Source organism: Schistocerca serialis, unplaced genomic scaffold, assembly GCF_023864345.2.
Source record: "Schistocerca serialis cubense isolate TAMUIC-IGC-003099 unplaced genomic scaffold, iqSchSeri2.2 HiC_scaffold_640, whole genome shotgun sequence".
NCBI classification, from domain to species: domain Eukaryota; kingdom Metazoa; phylum Arthropoda; class Insecta; order Orthoptera; family Acrididae; genus Schistocerca; species Schistocerca serialis.
The window spans coordinates 1-15132 of record NW_026048234.1 but is presented as its reverse complement, the minus strand read 5'-3'; the positions used below and the strand labels follow the sequence as shown (position 1 = coordinate 15132).

Below are 15132 nucleotides of genomic sequence, written 5' to 3'. Positions count from 1 at the left end.
GCTCAGTGTCCATCAGCGCGGGCACGTTCGTTTGCCAGTATACATATAATGGAGACCGCGTCTGACACAGCTGTTGCGAGACACAGTCGGCCGAGCTTTGCTGTGCACAGCCACTTGCAGTCGCGAGAGTTGAATTCCGCGGTGGCTCCGTGGCCGTGATCGTCTAGTGGTCAGGACATTGCGTTGTGGCCGCGACAACCCAGGCTCGAATCCGGGTCACGGCACTTTTTAAAGTTCTGCCTTGCTGTCGCTGCAATGACGATAGTGACCCAGTGATTGAAATCACGGTGCCCTCCTGATTTTGTGCTCATGTTCCTCAGGCTGCAGGTGGCACTACCGAATCCTTATAAACACGCGATGCCGCCGCACCAGGGCGCTGGCAGCTGCCTGTGTAGTTAATCTCTATTCGAAAAGGGCAGTCGTTTGAGGTGCGATGTTCGAGCAACCAGTCGCAACAGATCAGGAAGCTGTGTCGTGCACTGCATTCTACAAATGCCAGGAACACTGGTGTAGGTAGCGTGGCCGAGCGGTCTAAGGCGCTGGTTTAAGGCACCAGTCTCTTCGGAGGCGTGGGTTCGAATCCCACCGCTGCCAATTTTTACTTCTCGTTTTTGTGCCATTGCGGTGTGTTCTCGTGGGGTAGAACGCAGCTCCTGTGACCGCCGCGTCGCGTAGGTAGCGTGGCCGAGCGGTCTAAGGCGCTGGTTTCAGGCACCAGTCTCTTCGGAGGCGTGGGTTCGAATCCCACCGCTGCCAACGTTTTCCGTCTCGAAAACAGGAGCACTGATTTCCCGCGAAGGAAAAAGCGCAGCAAAGCGTGAGCGTCGCTTTCTTAAACTGTCGTAGCACAGTGGTGCGTGGTGTAACAACAGGATTCACCGGCGCAGTTTGGTCTCATGATTGCTGGCGTTCGTCTCCACGAGATACGTCCCGAGCATGCCGTTCTACGAAGTGGAAACGTTAATTTTTGCAGTTGTCGTCAAGTAGCGGGTGGACGCTCGCCGAGTTTGTTGGACGAGTGCTTGTGTCGTTATCCGGTGTCGTCTGGTGGCTGGGATGCCTGGCTCTCGCCCAGGAGGCCTGGGTTCGATTCCCGGTACCGGAAATGCACATTTTATTGCTCCTCTTATGCGACTTGTCCCGACTTAGCTCGACTGACGCTCCGCTGACGCTTGCAGAAAACTACGTAAAATATGATTCGCGGCCACAAGTGACGGCGAGAGAGATGCGACATCTGTCCACCTCTTATCCGGGCACATACCTGCGGCCAACAGACTTGGAGGACTGCAAGACATTGCCACGGGGGTTGAATGCAGCTAACCACTCTGCTCAGTGTCCATCAGCGCGGGCACGTTCGTTTGCCAGTATACATATAATGGAGACCGCGTCTGACACAGCTGTTGCGAGACACAGTCGGCCGAGCTTTGCTGTGCACAGCCACTTGCAGTCGCGAGAGTTGAATTCCGCGGTGGCTCCGTGGCCGTGATCGTCTAGTGGTCAGGACATTGCGTTGTGGCCGCGACAACCCAGGCTCGAATCCGGGTCACGGCACTTTTTAAAGTTCTGCCTTGCTGTCGCTGCAATGACGATAGTGACCCAGTGATTGAAATCACGGTGCCCTCCTGATTTTGTGCTCATGTTCCTCAGGCTGCAGGTGGCACTACCGAATCCTTATAAACACGCGATGCCGCCGCACCAGGGCGCTGGCAGCTGCCTGTGTAGTTAATCTCTATTCGAAAAGGGCAGTCGTTTGAGGTGCGATGTTCGAGCAACCAGTCGCAACAGATCAGGAAGCTGTGTCGTGCACTGCATTCTACAAATGCCAGGAACACTGGTGTAGGTAGCGTGGCCGAGCGGTCTAAGGCGCTGGTTTAAGGCACCAGTCTCTTCGGAGGCGTGGGTTCGAATCCCACCGCTGCCAATTTTTACTTCTCGTTTTTGTGCCATTGCGGTGTGTTCTCGTGGGGTAGAACGCAGCTCCTGTGACCGCCGCGTCGCGTAGGTAGCGTGGCCGAGCGGTCTAAGGCGCTGGTTTCAGGCACCAGTCTCTTCGGAGGCGTGGGTTCGAATCCCACCGCTGCCAACGTTTTCCGTCTCGAAAACAGGAGCACTGATTTCCCGCGAAGGAAAAAGCGCAGCAAAGCGTGAGTTTAAGAAAGCGACTTTCTTAAACTGTCGTAGCACAGTGGTGCGTGGTGTAACAACAGGATTCACCGGCGCAGTTTGGTCTCATGATTGCTGGCGTTCGTCTCCACGAGATACGTCCCGAGCATGCCGTTCTACGAAGTGGAAACGTTAATTTTTGCAGTTGTCGTCAAGTAGCGGGTGGACGCTCGCCGAGTTTGTTGGACGAGTGCTTGTGTCGTTATCCGGTGTCGTCTGGTGGCTGGGATGCCTGGCTCTCGCCCAGGAGGCCTGGGTTCGATTCCCGGTACCGGAAATGCACATTTTATTGCTCCTCTTATGCGACTTGTCCCGACTTAGCTCGACTGACGCTCCGCTGACGCTTGCAGAAAACTACGTAAAATATGATTCGCGGCCACAAGTGACGGCGAGAGAGATGCGACATCTGTCCACCTCTTATCCGGGCACATACCTGCGGCCAACAGACTTGGAGGACTGCAAGACATTGCCACGGGGGTTGAATGCAGCTAACCACTCTGCTCAGTGTCCATCAGCGCGGGCACGTTCGTTTGCCAGTATACATATAATGGAGACCGCGTCTGACACAGCTGTTGCGAGACACAGTCGGCCGAGCTTTGCTGTGCACAGCCACTTGCAGTCGCGAGAGTTGAATTCCGCGGTGGCTCCGTGGCCGTGATCGTCTAGTGGTCAGGACATTGCGTTGTGGCCGCGACAACCCAGGCTCGAATCCGGGTCACGGCACTTTTTAAAGTTCTGCCTTGCTGTCGCTGCAATGACGATAGTGACCCAGTGATTGAAATCACGGTGCCCTCCTGATTTTGTGCTCATGTTCCTCAGGCTGCAGGTGGCACTACCGAATCCTTATAAACACGCGATGCCGCCGCACCAGGGCGCTGGCAGCTGCCTGTGTAGTTAATCTCTATTCGAAAAGGGCAGTCGTTTGAGGTGCGATGTTCGAGCAACCAGTCGCAACAGATCAGGAAGCTGTGTCGTGCACTGCATTCTACAAATGCCAGGAACACTGGTGTAGGTAGCGTGGCCGAGCGGTCTAAGGCGCTGGTTTAAGGCACCAGTCTCTTCGGAGGCGTGGGTTCGAATCCCACCGCTGCCAATTTTTACTTCTCGTTTTTGTGCCATTGCGGTGTGTTCTCGTGGGGTAGAACGCAGCTCCTGTGACCGCCGCGTCGCGTAGGTAGCGTGGCCGAGCGGTCTAAGGCGCTGGTTTCAGGCACCAGTCTCTTCGGAGGCGTGGGTTCGAATCCCACCGCTGCCAACGTTTTCCGTCTCGAAAACAGGAGCACTGATTTCCCGCGAAGGAAAAAGCGCAGCAAAGCGTGAGCGTCGCTTTCTTAAACTGTCGTAGCACAGTGGTGCGTGGTGTAACAACAGGATTCACCGGCGCAGTTTGGTCTCATGATTGCTGGCGTTCGTCTCCACGAGATACGTCCCGAGCATGCCGTTCTACGAAGTGGAAACGTTAATTTTTGCAGTTGTCGTCAAGTAGCGGGTGGACGCTCGCCGAGTTTGTTGGACGAGTGCTTGTGTCGTTATCCGGTGTCGTCTGGTGGCTGGGATGCCTGGCTCTCGCCCAGGAGGCCTGGGTTCGATTCCCGGTACCGGAAATGCACATTTTATTGCTCCTCTTATGCGACTTGTCCCGACTTAGCTCGACTGACGCTCCGCTGACGCTTGCAGAAAACTACGTAAAATATGATTCGCGGCCACAAGTGACGGCGAGAGAGATGCGACATCTGTCCACCTCTTATCCGGGCACATACCTGCGGCCAACAGACTTGGAGGACTGCAAGACATTGCCACGGGGGTTGAATGCAGCTAACCACTCTGCTCAGTGTCCATCAGCGCGGGCACGTTCGTTTGCCAGTATACATATAATGGAGACCGCGTCTGACACAGCTGTTGCGAGACACAGTCGGCCGAGCTTTGCTGTGCACAGCCACTTGCAGTCGCGAGAGTTGAATTCCGCGGTGGCTCCGTGGCCGTGATCGTCTAGTGGTCAGGACATTGCGTTGTGGCCGCGACAACCCAGGCTCGAATCCGGGTCACGGCACTTTTTAAAGTTCTGCCTTGCTGTCGCTGCAATGACGATAGTGACCCAGTGATTGAAATCACGGTGCCCTCCTGATTTTGTGCTCATGTTCCTCAGGCTGCAGGTGGCACTACCGAATCCTTATAAACACGCGATGCCGCCGCACCAGGGCGCTGGCAGCTGCCTGTGTAGTTAATCTCTATTCGAAAAGGGCAGTCGTTTGAGGTGCGATGTTCGAGCAACCAGTCGCAACAGATCAGGAAGCTGTGTCGTGCACTGCATTCTACAAATGCCAGGAACACTGGTGTAGGTAGCGTGGCCGAGCGGTCTAAGGCGCTGGTTTAAGGCACCAGTCTCTTCGGAGGCGTGGGTTCGAATCCCACCGCTGCCAATTTTTACTTCTCGTTTTTGTGCCATTGCGGTGTGTTCTCGTGGGGTAGAACGCAGCTCCTGTGACCGCCGCGTCGCGTAGGTAGCGTGGCCGAGCGGTCTAAGGCGCTGGTTTCAGGCACCAGTCTCTTCGGAGGCGTGGGTTCGAATCCCACCGCTGCCAACGTTTTCCGTCTCGAAAACAGGAGCACTGATTTCCCGCGAAGGAAAAAGCGCAGCAAAGCGTGAGCGTCGCTTTCTTAAACTGTCGTAGCACAGTGGTGCGTGGTGTAACAACAGGATTCACCGGCGCAGTTTGGTCTCATGATTGCTGGCGTTCGTCTCCACGAGATACGTCCCGAGCATGCCGTTCTACGAAGTGGAAACGTTAATTTTTGCAGTTGTCGTCAAGTAGCGGGTGGACGCTCGCCGAGTTTGTTGGACGAGTGCTTGTGTCGTTATCCGGTGTCGTCTGGTGGCTGGGATGCCTGGCTCTCGCCCAGGAGGCCTGGGTTCGATTCCCGGTACCGGAAATGCACATTTTATTGCTCCTCTTATGCGACTTGTCCCGACTTAGCTCGACTGACGCTCCGCTGACGCTTGCAGAAAACTACGTAAAATATGATTCGCGGCCACAAGTGACGGCGAGAGAGATGCGACATCTGTCCACCTCTTATCCGGGCACATACCTGCGGCCAACAGACTTGGAGGACTGCAAGACATTGCCACGGGGGTTGAATGCAGCTAACCACTCTGCTCAGTGTCCATCAGCGCGGGCACGTTCGTTTGCCAGTATACATATAATGGAGACCGCGTCTGACACAGCTGTTGCGAGACACAGTCGGCCGAGCTTTGCTGTGCACAGCCACTTGCAGTCGCGAGAGTTGAATTCCGCGGTGGCTCCGTGGCCGTGATCGTCTAGTGGTCAGGACATTGCGTTGTGGCCGCGACAACCCAGGCTCGAATCCGGGTCACGGCACTTTTTAAAGTTCTGCCTTGCTGTCGCTGCAATGACGATAGTGACCCAGTGATTGAAATCACGGTGCCCTCCTGATTTTGTGCTCATGTTCCTCAGGCTGCAGGTGGCACTACCGAATCCTTATAAACACGCGATGCCGCCGCACCAGGGCGCTGGCAGCTGCCTGTGTAGTTAATCTCTATTCGAAAAGGGCAGTCGTTTGAGGTGCGATGTTCGAGCAACCAGTCGCAACAGATCAGGAAGCTGTGTCGTGCACTGCATTCTACAAATGCCAGGAACACTGGTGTAGGTAGCGTGGCCGAGCGGTCTAAGGCGCTGGTTTAAGGCACCAGTCTCTTCGGAGGCGTGGGTTCGAATCCCACCGCTGCCAATTTTTACTTCTCGTTTTTGTGCCATTGCGGTGTGTTCTCGTGGGGTAGAACGCAGCTCCTGTGACCGCCGCGTCGCGTAGGTAGCGTGGCCGAGCGGTCTAAGGCGCTGGTTTCAGGCACCAGTCTCTTCGGAGGCGTGGGTTCGAATCCCACCGCTGCCAACGTTTTCCGTCTCGAAAACAGGAGCACTGATTTCCCGCGAAGGAAAAAGCGCAGCAAAGCGTGAGCGTCGCTTTCTTAAACTGTCGTAGCACAGTGGTGCGTGGTGTAACAACAGGATTCACCGGCGCAGTTTGGTCTCATGATTGCTGGCGTTCGTCTCCACGAGATACGTCCCGAGCATGCCGTTCTACGAAGTGGAAACGTTAATTTTTGCAGTTGTCGTCAAGTAGCGGGTGGACGCTCGCCGAGTTTGTTGGACGAGTGCTTGTGTCGTTATCCGGTGTCGTCTGGTGGCTGGGATGCCTGGCTCTCGCCCAGGAGGCCTGGGTTCGATTCCCGGTACCGGAAATGCACATTTTATTGCTCCTCTTATGCGACTTGTCCCGACTTAGCTCGACTGACGCTCCGCTGACGCTTGCAGAAAACTACGTAAAATATGATTCGCGGCCACAAGTGACGGCGAGAGAGATGCGACATCTGTCCACCTCTTATCCGGGCACATACCTGCGGCCAACAGACTTGGAGGACTGCAAGACATTGCCACGGGGGTTGAATGCAGCTAACCACTCTGCTCAGTGTCCATCAGCGCGGGCACGTTCGTTTGCCAGTATGCATATAATGGAGACCGCGTCTGTCACAGCTGTTGCGAGACACAGTCGGCCGAGCTTTGCTGTGCACAGCCACTTGCAGTCGCGAGAGTTGAATTCCGCGGTGGCTCCGTGGCCGTGATCGTCTAGTGGTCAGGACATTGCGTTGTGGCCGCGACAACCCAGGCTCGAATCCGGGTCACGGCACTTTTTAAAGTTCTGCCTTGCTGTCGCTGCAATGACGATAGTGACCCAGTGATTGAAATCACGGTGCCCTCCTGATTTTGTGCTCATGTTCCTCAGGCTGCAGGTGGCACTACCGAATCCTTATAAACACGCGATGCCGCCGCACCAGGGCGCTGGCAGCTGCCTGTGTAGTTAATCTCTATTCGAAAAGGGCAGTCGTTTGAGGTGCGATGTTCGAGCAACCAGTCGCAACAGATCAGGAAGCTGTGTCGTGCACTGCATTCTACAAATGCCAGGAACACTGGTGTAGGTAGCGTGGCCGAGCGGTCTAAGGCGCTGGTTTAAGGCACCAGTCTCTTCGGAGGCGTGGGTTCGAATCCCACCGCTGCCAATTTTTACTTCTCGTTTTTGTGCCATTGCGGTGTGTTCTCGTGGGGTAGAACGCAGCTCCTGTGACCGCCGCGTCGCGTAGGTAGCGTGGCCGAGCGGTCTAAGGCGCTGGTTTCAGGCACCAGTCTCTTCGGAGGCGTGGGTTCGAATCCCACCGCTGCCAACGTTTTCCGTCTCGAAAACAGGAGCACTGATTTCCCGCGAAGGAAAAAGCGCAGCAAAGCGTGAGCGTCGCTTTCTTAAACTGTCGTAGCACAGTGGTGCGTGGTGTAACAACAGGATTCACCGGCGCAGTTTGGTCTCATGATTGCTGGCGTTCGTCTCCACGAGATACGTCCCGAGCATGCCGTTCTACGAAGTGGAAACGTTAATTTTTGCAGTTGTCGTCAAGTAGCGGGTGGACGCTCGCCGAGTTTGTTGGACGAGTGCTTGTGTCGTTATCCGGTGTCGTCTGGTGGCTGGGATGCCTGGCTCTCGCCCAGGAGGCCTGGGTTCGATTCCCGGTACCGGAAATGCACATTTTATTGCTCCTCTTATGCGACTTGTCCCGACTTAGCTCGACTGACGCTCCGCTGACGCTTGCAGAAAACTACGTAAAATATGATTCGCGGCCACAAGTGACGGCGAGAGAGATGCGACATCTGTCCACCTCTTATCCGGGCACATACCTGCGGCCAACAGACTTGGAGGACTGCAAGACATTGCCACGGGGGTTGAATGCAGCTAACCACTCTGCTCAGTGTCCATCAGCGCGGGCACGTTCGTTTGCCAGTATGCATATAATGGAGACCGCGTCTGTCACAGCTGTTGCGAGACACAGTCGGCCGAGCTTTGCTGTGCACAGCCACTTGCAGTCGCGAGAGTTGAATTCCGCGGTGGCTCCGTGGCCGTGATCGTCTAGTGGTCAGGACATTGCGTTGTGGCCGCGACAACCCAGGCTCGAATCCGGGTCACGGCACTTTTTAAAGTTCTGCCTTGCTGTCGCTGCAATGACGATAGTGACCCAGTGATTGAAATCACGGTGCCCTCCTGATTTTGTGCTCATGTTCCTCAGGCTGCAGGTGGCACTACCGAATCCTTATAAACACGCGATGCCGCCGCACCAGGGCGCTGGCAGCTGCCTGTGTAGTTAATCTCTATTCGAAAAGGGCAGTCGTTTGAGGTGCGATGTTCGAGCAACCAGTCGCAACAGATCAGGAAGCTGTGTCGTGCACTGCATTCTACAAATGCCAGGAACACTGGTGTAGGTAGCGTGGCCGAGCGGTCTAAGGCGCTGGTTTAAGGCACCAGTCTCTTCGGAGGCGTGGGTTCGAATCCCACCGCTGCCAATTTTTACTTCTCGTTTTTGTGCCATTGCGGTGTGTTCTCGTGGGGTAGAACGCAGCTCCTGTGACCGCCGCGTCGCGTAGGTAGCGTGGCCGAGCGGTCTAAGGCGCTGGTTTCAGGCACCAGTCTCTTCGGAGGCGTGGGTTCGAATCCCACCGCTGCCAACGTTTTCCGTCTCGAAAACAGGAGCACTGATTTCCCGCGAAGGAAAAAGCGCAGCAAAGCGTGAGCGTCGCTTTCTTAAACTGTCGTAGCACAGTGGTGCGTGGTGTAACAACAGGATTCACCGGCGCAGTTTGGTCTCATGATTGCTGGCGTTCGTCTCCACGAGATACGTCCCGAGCATGCCGTTCTACGAAGTGGAAACGTTAATTTTTGCAGTTGTCGTCAAGTAGCGGGTGGACGCTCGCCGAGTTTGTTGGACGAGTGCTTGTGTCGTTATCCGGTGTCGTCTGGTGGCTGGGATGCCTGGCTCTCGCCCAGGAGGCCTGGGTTCGATTCCCGGTACCGGAAATGCACATTTTATTGCTCCTCTTATGCGACTTGTCCCGACTTAGCTCGACTGACGCTCCGCTGACGCTTGCAGAAAACTACGTAAAATATGATTCGCGGCCACAAGTGACGGCGAGAGAGATGCGACATCTGTCCACCTCTTATCCGGGCACATACCTGCGGCCAACAGACTTGGAGGACTGCAAGACATTGCCACGGGGGTTGAATGCAGCTAACCACTCTGCTCAGTGTCCATCAGCGCGGGCACGTTCGTTTGCCAGTATGCATATAATGGAGACCGCGTCTGTCACAGCTGTTGCGAGACACAGTCGGCCGAGCTTTGCTGTGCACAGCCACTTGCAGTCGCGAGAGTTGAATTCCGCGGTGGCTCCGTGGCCGTGATCGTCTAGTGGTCAGGACATTGCGTTGTGGCCGCGACAACCCAGGCTCGAATCCGGGTCACGGCACTTTTTAAAGTTCTGCCTTGCTGTCGCTGCAATGACGATAGTGACCCAGTGATTGAAATCACGGTGCCCTCCTGATTTTGTGCTCATGTTCCTCAGGCTGCAGGTGGCACTACCGAATCCTTATAAACACGCGATGCCGCCGCACCAGGGCGCTGGCAGCTGCCTGTGTAGTTAATCTCTATTCGAAAAGGGCAGTCGTTTGAGGTGCGATGTTCGAGCAACCAGTCGCAACAGATCAGGAAGCTGTGTCGTGCACTGCATTCTACAAATGCCAGGAACACTGGTGTAGGTAGCGTGGCCGAGCGGTCTAAGGCGCTGGTTTAAGGCACCAGTCTCTTCGGAGGCGTGGGTTCGAATCCCACCGCTGCCAATTTTTACTTCTCGTTTTTGTGCCATTGCGGTGTGTTCTCGTGGGGTAGAACGCAGCTCCTGTGACCGCCGCGTCGCGTAGGTAGCGTGGCCGAGCGGTCTAAGGCGCTGGTTTCAGGCACCAGTCTCTTCGGAGGCGTGGGTTCGAATCCCACCGCTGCCAACGTTTTCCGTCTCGAAAACAGGAGCACTGATTTCCCGCGAAGGAAAAAGCGCAGCAAAGCGTGAGCGTCGCTTTCTTAAACTGTCGTAGCACAGTGGTGCGTGGTGTAACAACAGGATTCACCGGCGCAGTTTGGTCTCATGATTGCTGGCGTTCGTCTCCACGAGATACGTCCCGAGCATGCCGTTCTACGAAGTGGAAACGTTAATTTTTGCAGTTGTCGTCAAGTAGCGGGTGGACGCTCGCCGAGTTTGTTGGACGAGTGCTTGTGTCGTTATCCGGTGTCGTCTGGTGGCTGGGATGCCTGGCTCTCGCCCAGGAGGCCTGGGTTCGATTCCCGGTACCGGAAATGCACATTTTATTGCTCCTCTTATGCGACTTGTCCCGACTTAGCTCGACTGACGCTCCGCTGACGCTTGCAGAAAACTACGTAAAATATGATTCGCGGCCACAAGTGACGGCGAGAGAGATGCGACATCTGTCCACCTCTTATCCGGGCACATACCTGCGGCCAACAGACTTGGAGGACTGCAAGACATTGCCACGGGGGTTGAATGCAGCTAACCACTCTGCTCAGTGTCCATCAGCGCGGGCACGTTCGTTTGCCAGTATACATATAATGGAGACCGCGTCTGACACAGCTGTTGCGAGACACAGTCGGCCGAGCTTTGCTGTGCACAGCCACTTGCAGTCGCGAGAGTTGAATTCCGCGGTGGCTCCGTGGCCGTGATCGTCTAGTGGTCAGGACATTGCGTTGTGGCCGCGACAACCCAGGCTCGAATCCGGGTCACGGCACTTTTTAAAGTTCTGCCTTGCTGTCGCTGCAATGACGATAGTGACCCAGTGATTGAAATCACGGTGCCCTCCTGATTTTGTGCTCATGTTCCTCAGGCTGCAGGTGGCACTACCGAATCCTTATAAACACGCGATGCCGCCGCACCAGGGCGCTGGCAGCTGCCTGTGTAGTTAATCTCTATTCGAAAAGGGCAGTCGTTTGAGGTGCGATGTTCGAGCAACCAGTCGCAACAGATCAGGAAGCTGTGTCGTGCACTGCATTCTACAAATGCCAGGAACACTGGTGTAGGTAGCGTGGCCGAGCGGTCTAAGGCGCTGGTTTAAGGCACCAGTCTCTTCGGAGGCGTGGGTTCGAATCCCACCGCTGCCAATTTTTACTTCTCGTTTTTGTGCCATTGCGGTGTGTTCTCGTGGGGTAGAACGCAGCTCCTGTGACCGCCGCGTCGCGTAGGTAGCGTGGCCGAGCGGTCTAAGGCGCTGGTTTCAGGCACCAGTCTCTTCGGAGGCGTGGGTTCGAATCCCACCGCTGCCAACGTTTTCCGTCTCGAAAACAGGAGCACTGATTTCCCGCGAAGGAAAAAGCGCAGCAAAGCGTGAGCGTCGCTTTCTTAAACTGTCGTAGCACAGTGGTGCGTGGTGTAACAACAGGATTCACCGGCGCAGTTTGGTCTCATGATTGCTGGCGTTCGTCTCCACGAGATACGTCCCGAGCATGCCGTTCTACGAAGTGGAAACGTTAATTTTTGCAGTTGTCGTCAAGTAGCGGGTGGACGCTCGCCGAGTTTGTTGGACGAGTGCTTGTGTCGTTATCCGGTGTCGTCTGGTGGCTGGGATGCCTGGCTCTCGCCCAGGAGGCCTGGGTTCGATTCCCGGTACCGGAAATGCACATTTTATTGCTCCTCTTATGCGACTTGTCCCGACTTAGCTCGACTGACGCTCCGCTGACGCTTGCAGAAAACTACGTAAAATATGATTCGCGGCCACAAGTGACGGCGAGAGAGATGCGACATCTGTCCACCTCTTATCCGGGCACATACCTGCGGCCAACAGACTTGGAGGACTGCAAGACATTGCCACGGGGGTTGAATGCAGCTAACCACTCTGCTCAGTGTCCATCAGCGCGGGCACGTTCGTTTGCCAGTATGCATATAATGGAGACCGCGTCTGTCACAGCTGTTGCGAGACACAGTCGGCCGAGCTTTGCTGTGCACAGCCACTTGCAGTCGCGAGAGTTGAATTCCGCGGTGGCTCCGTGGCCGTGATCGTCTAGTGGTCAGGACATTGCGTTGTGGCCGCGACAACCCAGGCTCGAATCCGGGTCACGGCACTTTTTAAAGTTCTGCCTTGCTGTCGCTGCAATGACGATAGTGACCCAGTGATTGAAATCACGGTGCCCTCCTGATTTTGTGCTCATGTTCCTCAGGCTGCAGGTGGCACTACCGAATCCTTATAAACACGCGATGCCGCCGCACCAGGGCGCTGGCAGCTGCCTGTGTAGTTAATCTCTATTCGAAAAGGGCAGTCGTTTGAGGTGCGATGTTCGAGCAACCAGTCGCAACAGATCAGGAAGCTGTGTCGTGCACTGCATTCTACAAATGCCAGGAACACTGGTGTAGGTAGCGTGGCCGAGCGGTCTAAGGCGCTGGTTTAAGGCACCAGTCTCTTCGGAGGCGTGGGTTCGAATCCCACCGCTGCCAATTTTTACTTCTCGTTTTTGTGCCATTGCGGTGTGTTCTCGTGGGGTAGAACGCAGCTCCTGTGACCGCCGCGTCGCGTAGGTAGCGTGGCCGAGCGGTCTAAGGCGCTGGTTTCAGGCACCAGTCTCTTCGGAGGCGTGGGTTCGAATCCCACCGCTGCCAACGTTTTCCGTCTCGAAAACAGGAGCACTGATTTCCCGCGAAGGAAAAAGCGCAGCAAAGCGTGAGCGTCGCTTTCTTAAACTGTCGTAGCACAGTGGTGCGTGGTGTAACAACAGGATTCACCGGCGCAGTTTGGTCTCATGATTGCTGGCGTTCGTCTCCACGAGATACGTCCCGAGCATGCCGTTCTACGAAGTGGAAACGTTAATTTTTGCAGTTGTCGTCAAGTAGCGGGTGGACGCTCGCCGAGTTTGTTGGACGAGTGCTTGTGTCGTTATCCGGTGTCGTCTGGTGGCTGGGATGCCTGGCTCTCGCCCAGGAGGCCTGGGTTCGATTCCCGGTACCGGAAATGCACATTTTATTGCTCCTCTTATGCGACTTGTCCCGACTTAGCTCGACTGACGCTCCGCTGACGCTTGCAGAAAACTACGTAAAATATGATTCGCGGCCACAAGTGACGGCGAGAGAGATGCGACATCTGTCCACCTCTTATCCGGGCACATACCTGCGGCCAACAGACTTGGAGGACTGCAAGACATTGCCACGGGGGTTGAATGCAGCTAACCACTCTGCTCAGTGTCCATCAGCGCGGGCACGTTCGTTTGCCAGTATGCATATAATGGAGACCGCGTCTGACACAGCTGTTGCGAGACACAGTCGGCCGAGCTTTGCTGTGCACAGCCACTTGCAGTCGCGAGAGTTGAATTCCGCGGTGGCTCCGTGGCCGTGATCGTCTAGTGGTCAGGACATTGCGTTGTGGCCGCGACAACCCAGGCTCGAATCCGGGTCACGGCACTTTTTAAAGTTCTGCCTTGCTGTCGCTGCAATGACGATAGTGACCCAGTGATTGAAATCACGGTGCCCTCCTGATTTTGTGCTCATGTTCCTCAGGCTGCAGGTGGCACTACCGAATCCTTATAAACACGCGATGCCGCCGCACCAGGGCGCTGGCAGCTGCCTGTGTAGTTAATCTCTATTCGAAAAGGGCAGTCGTTTGAGGTGCGATGTTCGAGCAACCAGTCGCAACAGATCAGGAAGCTGTGTCGTGCACTGCATTCTACAAATGCCAGGAACACTGGTGTAGGTAGCGTGGCCGAGCGGTCTAAGGCGCTGGTTTAAGGCACCAGTCTCTTCGGAGGCGTGGGTTCGAATCCCACCGCTGCCAATTTTTACTTCTCGTTTTTGTGCCATTGCGGTGTGTTCTCGTGGGGTAGAACGCAGCTCCTGTGACCGCCGCGTCGCGTAGGTAGCGTGGCCGAGCGGTCTAAGGCGCTGGTTTCAGGCACCAGTCTCTTCGGAGGCGTGGGTTCGAATCCCACCGCTGCCAACGTTTTCCGTCTCGAAAACAGGAGCACTGATTTCCCGCGAAGGAAAAAGCGCAGCAAAGCGTGAGCGTCGCTTTCTTAAACTGTCGTAGCACAGTGGTGCGTGGTGTAACAACAGGATTCACCGGCGCAGTTTGGTCTCATGATTGCTGGCGTTCGTCTCCACGAGATACGTCCCGAGCATGCCGTTCTACGAAGTGGAAACGTTAATTTTTGCAGTTGTCGTCAAGTAGCGGGTGGACGCTCGCCGAGTTTGTTGGACGAGTGCTTGTGTCGTTATCCGGTGTCGTCTGGTGGCTGGGATGCCTGGCTCTCGCCCAGGAGGCCTGGGTTCGATTCCCGGTACCGGAAATGCACATTTTATTGCTCCTCTTATGCGACTTGTCCCGACTTAGCTCGACTGACGCTCCGCTGACGCTTGCAGAAAACTACGTAAAATATGATTCGCGGCCACAAGTGACGGCGAGAGAGATGCGACATCTGTCCACCTCTTATCCGGGCACATACCTGCGGCCAACAGACTTGGAGGACTGCAAGACATTGCCACGGGGGTTGAATGCAGCTAACCACTCTGCTCAGTGTCCATCAGCGCGGGCACGTTCGTTTGCCAGTATGCATATAATGGAGACCGCGTCTGACACAGCTGTTGCGAGACACAGTCGGCCGAGCTTTGCTGTGCACAGCCACTTGCAGTCGCGAGAGTTGAATTCCGCGGTGGCTCCGTGGCCGTGATCGTCTAGTGGTCAGGACATTGCGTTGTGGCCGCGACAACCCAGGCTCGAATCCGGGTCACGGCACTTTTTAAAGTTCTGCCTTGCTGTCGCTGCAATGACGATAGTGACCCAGTGATTGAAATCACGGTGCCCTCCTGATTTTGTGCTCATGTTCCTCAGGCTGCAGGTGGCACTACCGAATCCTTATAAACACGCGATGCCGCCGCACCAGGGCGCTGGCAGCTGCCTGTGTAGTTAATCTCTATTCGAAAAGGGCAGTCGTTTGAGGTGCGATGTTCGAGCAACCAGTCGCAACAGATCAGGAAGCTGTGTCGTGCACTGCATTCTACAAATGCCAGGAACACTGGTGTAGGTAGCGTGGCCGAG

General features: G+C 55.5%; 22 non-coding genes across 22 annotated transcripts; all 22 read left to right on the top strand.

Annotated features, from left to right (window-relative positions):
- Positions 1–512: 512 nt before the first annotated feature.
- Positions 513–594, top strand: Trnal-aag (transfer RNA leucine (anticodon AAG)). Its single transcript has one exon. It is a non-coding gene; the product is annotated as a tRNA-Leu (tRNA).
- Positions 595–674: 80 nt separating this feature from the next.
- On the top strand, positions 675–756 carry Trnal-cag (transfer RNA leucine (anticodon CAG)). Its single transcript has one exon. It is a non-coding gene; the product is annotated as a tRNA-Leu (tRNA).
- A 1083-nt stretch (positions 757–1839) lies between these two features.
- On the top strand, positions 1840–1921 carry Trnal-aag (transfer RNA leucine (anticodon AAG)). Its single transcript has one exon. It is a non-coding gene; the product is annotated as a tRNA-Leu (tRNA).
- Positions 1922–2001: 80 nt separating this feature from the next.
- On the top strand, positions 2002–2083 carry Trnal-cag (transfer RNA leucine (anticodon CAG)). The gene has a single exon. It is a non-coding gene; the product is annotated as a tRNA-Leu (tRNA).
- Positions 2084–3174: 1091 nt separating this feature from the next.
- Trnal-aag (transfer RNA leucine (anticodon AAG)) lies at positions 3175–3256 on the top strand. The gene has a single exon. It is a non-coding gene; the product is annotated as a tRNA-Leu (tRNA).
- Positions 3257–3336: 80 nt separating this feature from the next.
- On the top strand, positions 3337–3418 carry Trnal-cag (transfer RNA leucine (anticodon CAG)). Its single transcript has one exon. It is a non-coding gene; the product is annotated as a tRNA-Leu (tRNA).
- A 1083-nt stretch (positions 3419–4501) lies between these two features.
- On the top strand, positions 4502–4583 carry Trnal-aag (transfer RNA leucine (anticodon AAG)). Its single transcript has one exon. It is a non-coding gene; the product is annotated as a tRNA-Leu (tRNA).
- An 80-nt stretch (positions 4584–4663) lies between these two features.
- Trnal-cag (transfer RNA leucine (anticodon CAG)) lies at positions 4664–4745 on the top strand. The gene has a single exon. It is a non-coding gene; the product is annotated as a tRNA-Leu (tRNA).
- Positions 4746–5828: 1083 nt separating this feature from the next.
- Trnal-aag (transfer RNA leucine (anticodon AAG)) lies at positions 5829–5910 on the top strand. The gene has a single exon. It is a non-coding gene; the product is annotated as a tRNA-Leu (tRNA).
- An 80-nt stretch (positions 5911–5990) lies between these two features.
- On the top strand, positions 5991–6072 carry Trnal-cag (transfer RNA leucine (anticodon CAG)). The gene has a single exon. It is a non-coding gene; the product is annotated as a tRNA-Leu (tRNA).
- A 1083-nt stretch (positions 6073–7155) lies between these two features.
- Positions 7156–7237, top strand: Trnal-aag (transfer RNA leucine (anticodon AAG)). Its single transcript has one exon. It is a non-coding gene; the product is annotated as a tRNA-Leu (tRNA).
- An 80-nt stretch (positions 7238–7317) lies between these two features.
- Trnal-cag (transfer RNA leucine (anticodon CAG)) lies at positions 7318–7399 on the top strand. Its single transcript has one exon. It is a non-coding gene; the product is annotated as a tRNA-Leu (tRNA).
- Positions 7400–8482: 1083 nt separating this feature from the next.
- Positions 8483–8564, top strand: Trnal-aag (transfer RNA leucine (anticodon AAG)). Its single transcript has one exon. It is a non-coding gene; the product is annotated as a tRNA-Leu (tRNA).
- Positions 8565–8644: 80 nt separating this feature from the next.
- Positions 8645–8726, top strand: Trnal-cag (transfer RNA leucine (anticodon CAG)). The gene has a single exon. It is a non-coding gene; the product is annotated as a tRNA-Leu (tRNA).
- Positions 8727–9809: 1083 nt separating this feature from the next.
- On the top strand, positions 9810–9891 carry Trnal-aag (transfer RNA leucine (anticodon AAG)). Its single transcript has one exon. It is a non-coding gene; the product is annotated as a tRNA-Leu (tRNA).
- Positions 9892–9971: 80 nt separating this feature from the next.
- On the top strand, positions 9972–10053 carry Trnal-cag (transfer RNA leucine (anticodon CAG)). The gene has a single exon. It is a non-coding gene; the product is annotated as a tRNA-Leu (tRNA).
- A 1083-nt stretch (positions 10054–11136) lies between these two features.
- Trnal-aag (transfer RNA leucine (anticodon AAG)) lies at positions 11137–11218 on the top strand. The gene has a single exon. It is a non-coding gene; the product is annotated as a tRNA-Leu (tRNA).
- Positions 11219–11298: 80 nt separating this feature from the next.
- Positions 11299–11380, top strand: Trnal-cag (transfer RNA leucine (anticodon CAG)). The gene has a single exon. It is a non-coding gene; the product is annotated as a tRNA-Leu (tRNA).
- A 1083-nt stretch (positions 11381–12463) lies between these two features.
- Trnal-aag (transfer RNA leucine (anticodon AAG)) lies at positions 12464–12545 on the top strand. Its single transcript has one exon. It is a non-coding gene; the product is annotated as a tRNA-Leu (tRNA).
- Positions 12546–12625: 80 nt separating this feature from the next.
- On the top strand, positions 12626–12707 carry Trnal-cag (transfer RNA leucine (anticodon CAG)). The gene has a single exon. It is a non-coding gene; the product is annotated as a tRNA-Leu (tRNA).
- Positions 12708–13790: 1083 nt separating this feature from the next.
- On the top strand, positions 13791–13872 carry Trnal-aag (transfer RNA leucine (anticodon AAG)). Its single transcript has one exon. It is a non-coding gene; the product is annotated as a tRNA-Leu (tRNA).
- An 80-nt stretch (positions 13873–13952) lies between these two features.
- On the top strand, positions 13953–14034 carry Trnal-cag (transfer RNA leucine (anticodon CAG)). The gene has a single exon. It is a non-coding gene; the product is annotated as a tRNA-Leu (tRNA).
- Positions 14035–15132: the final 1098 nt, after the last annotated feature.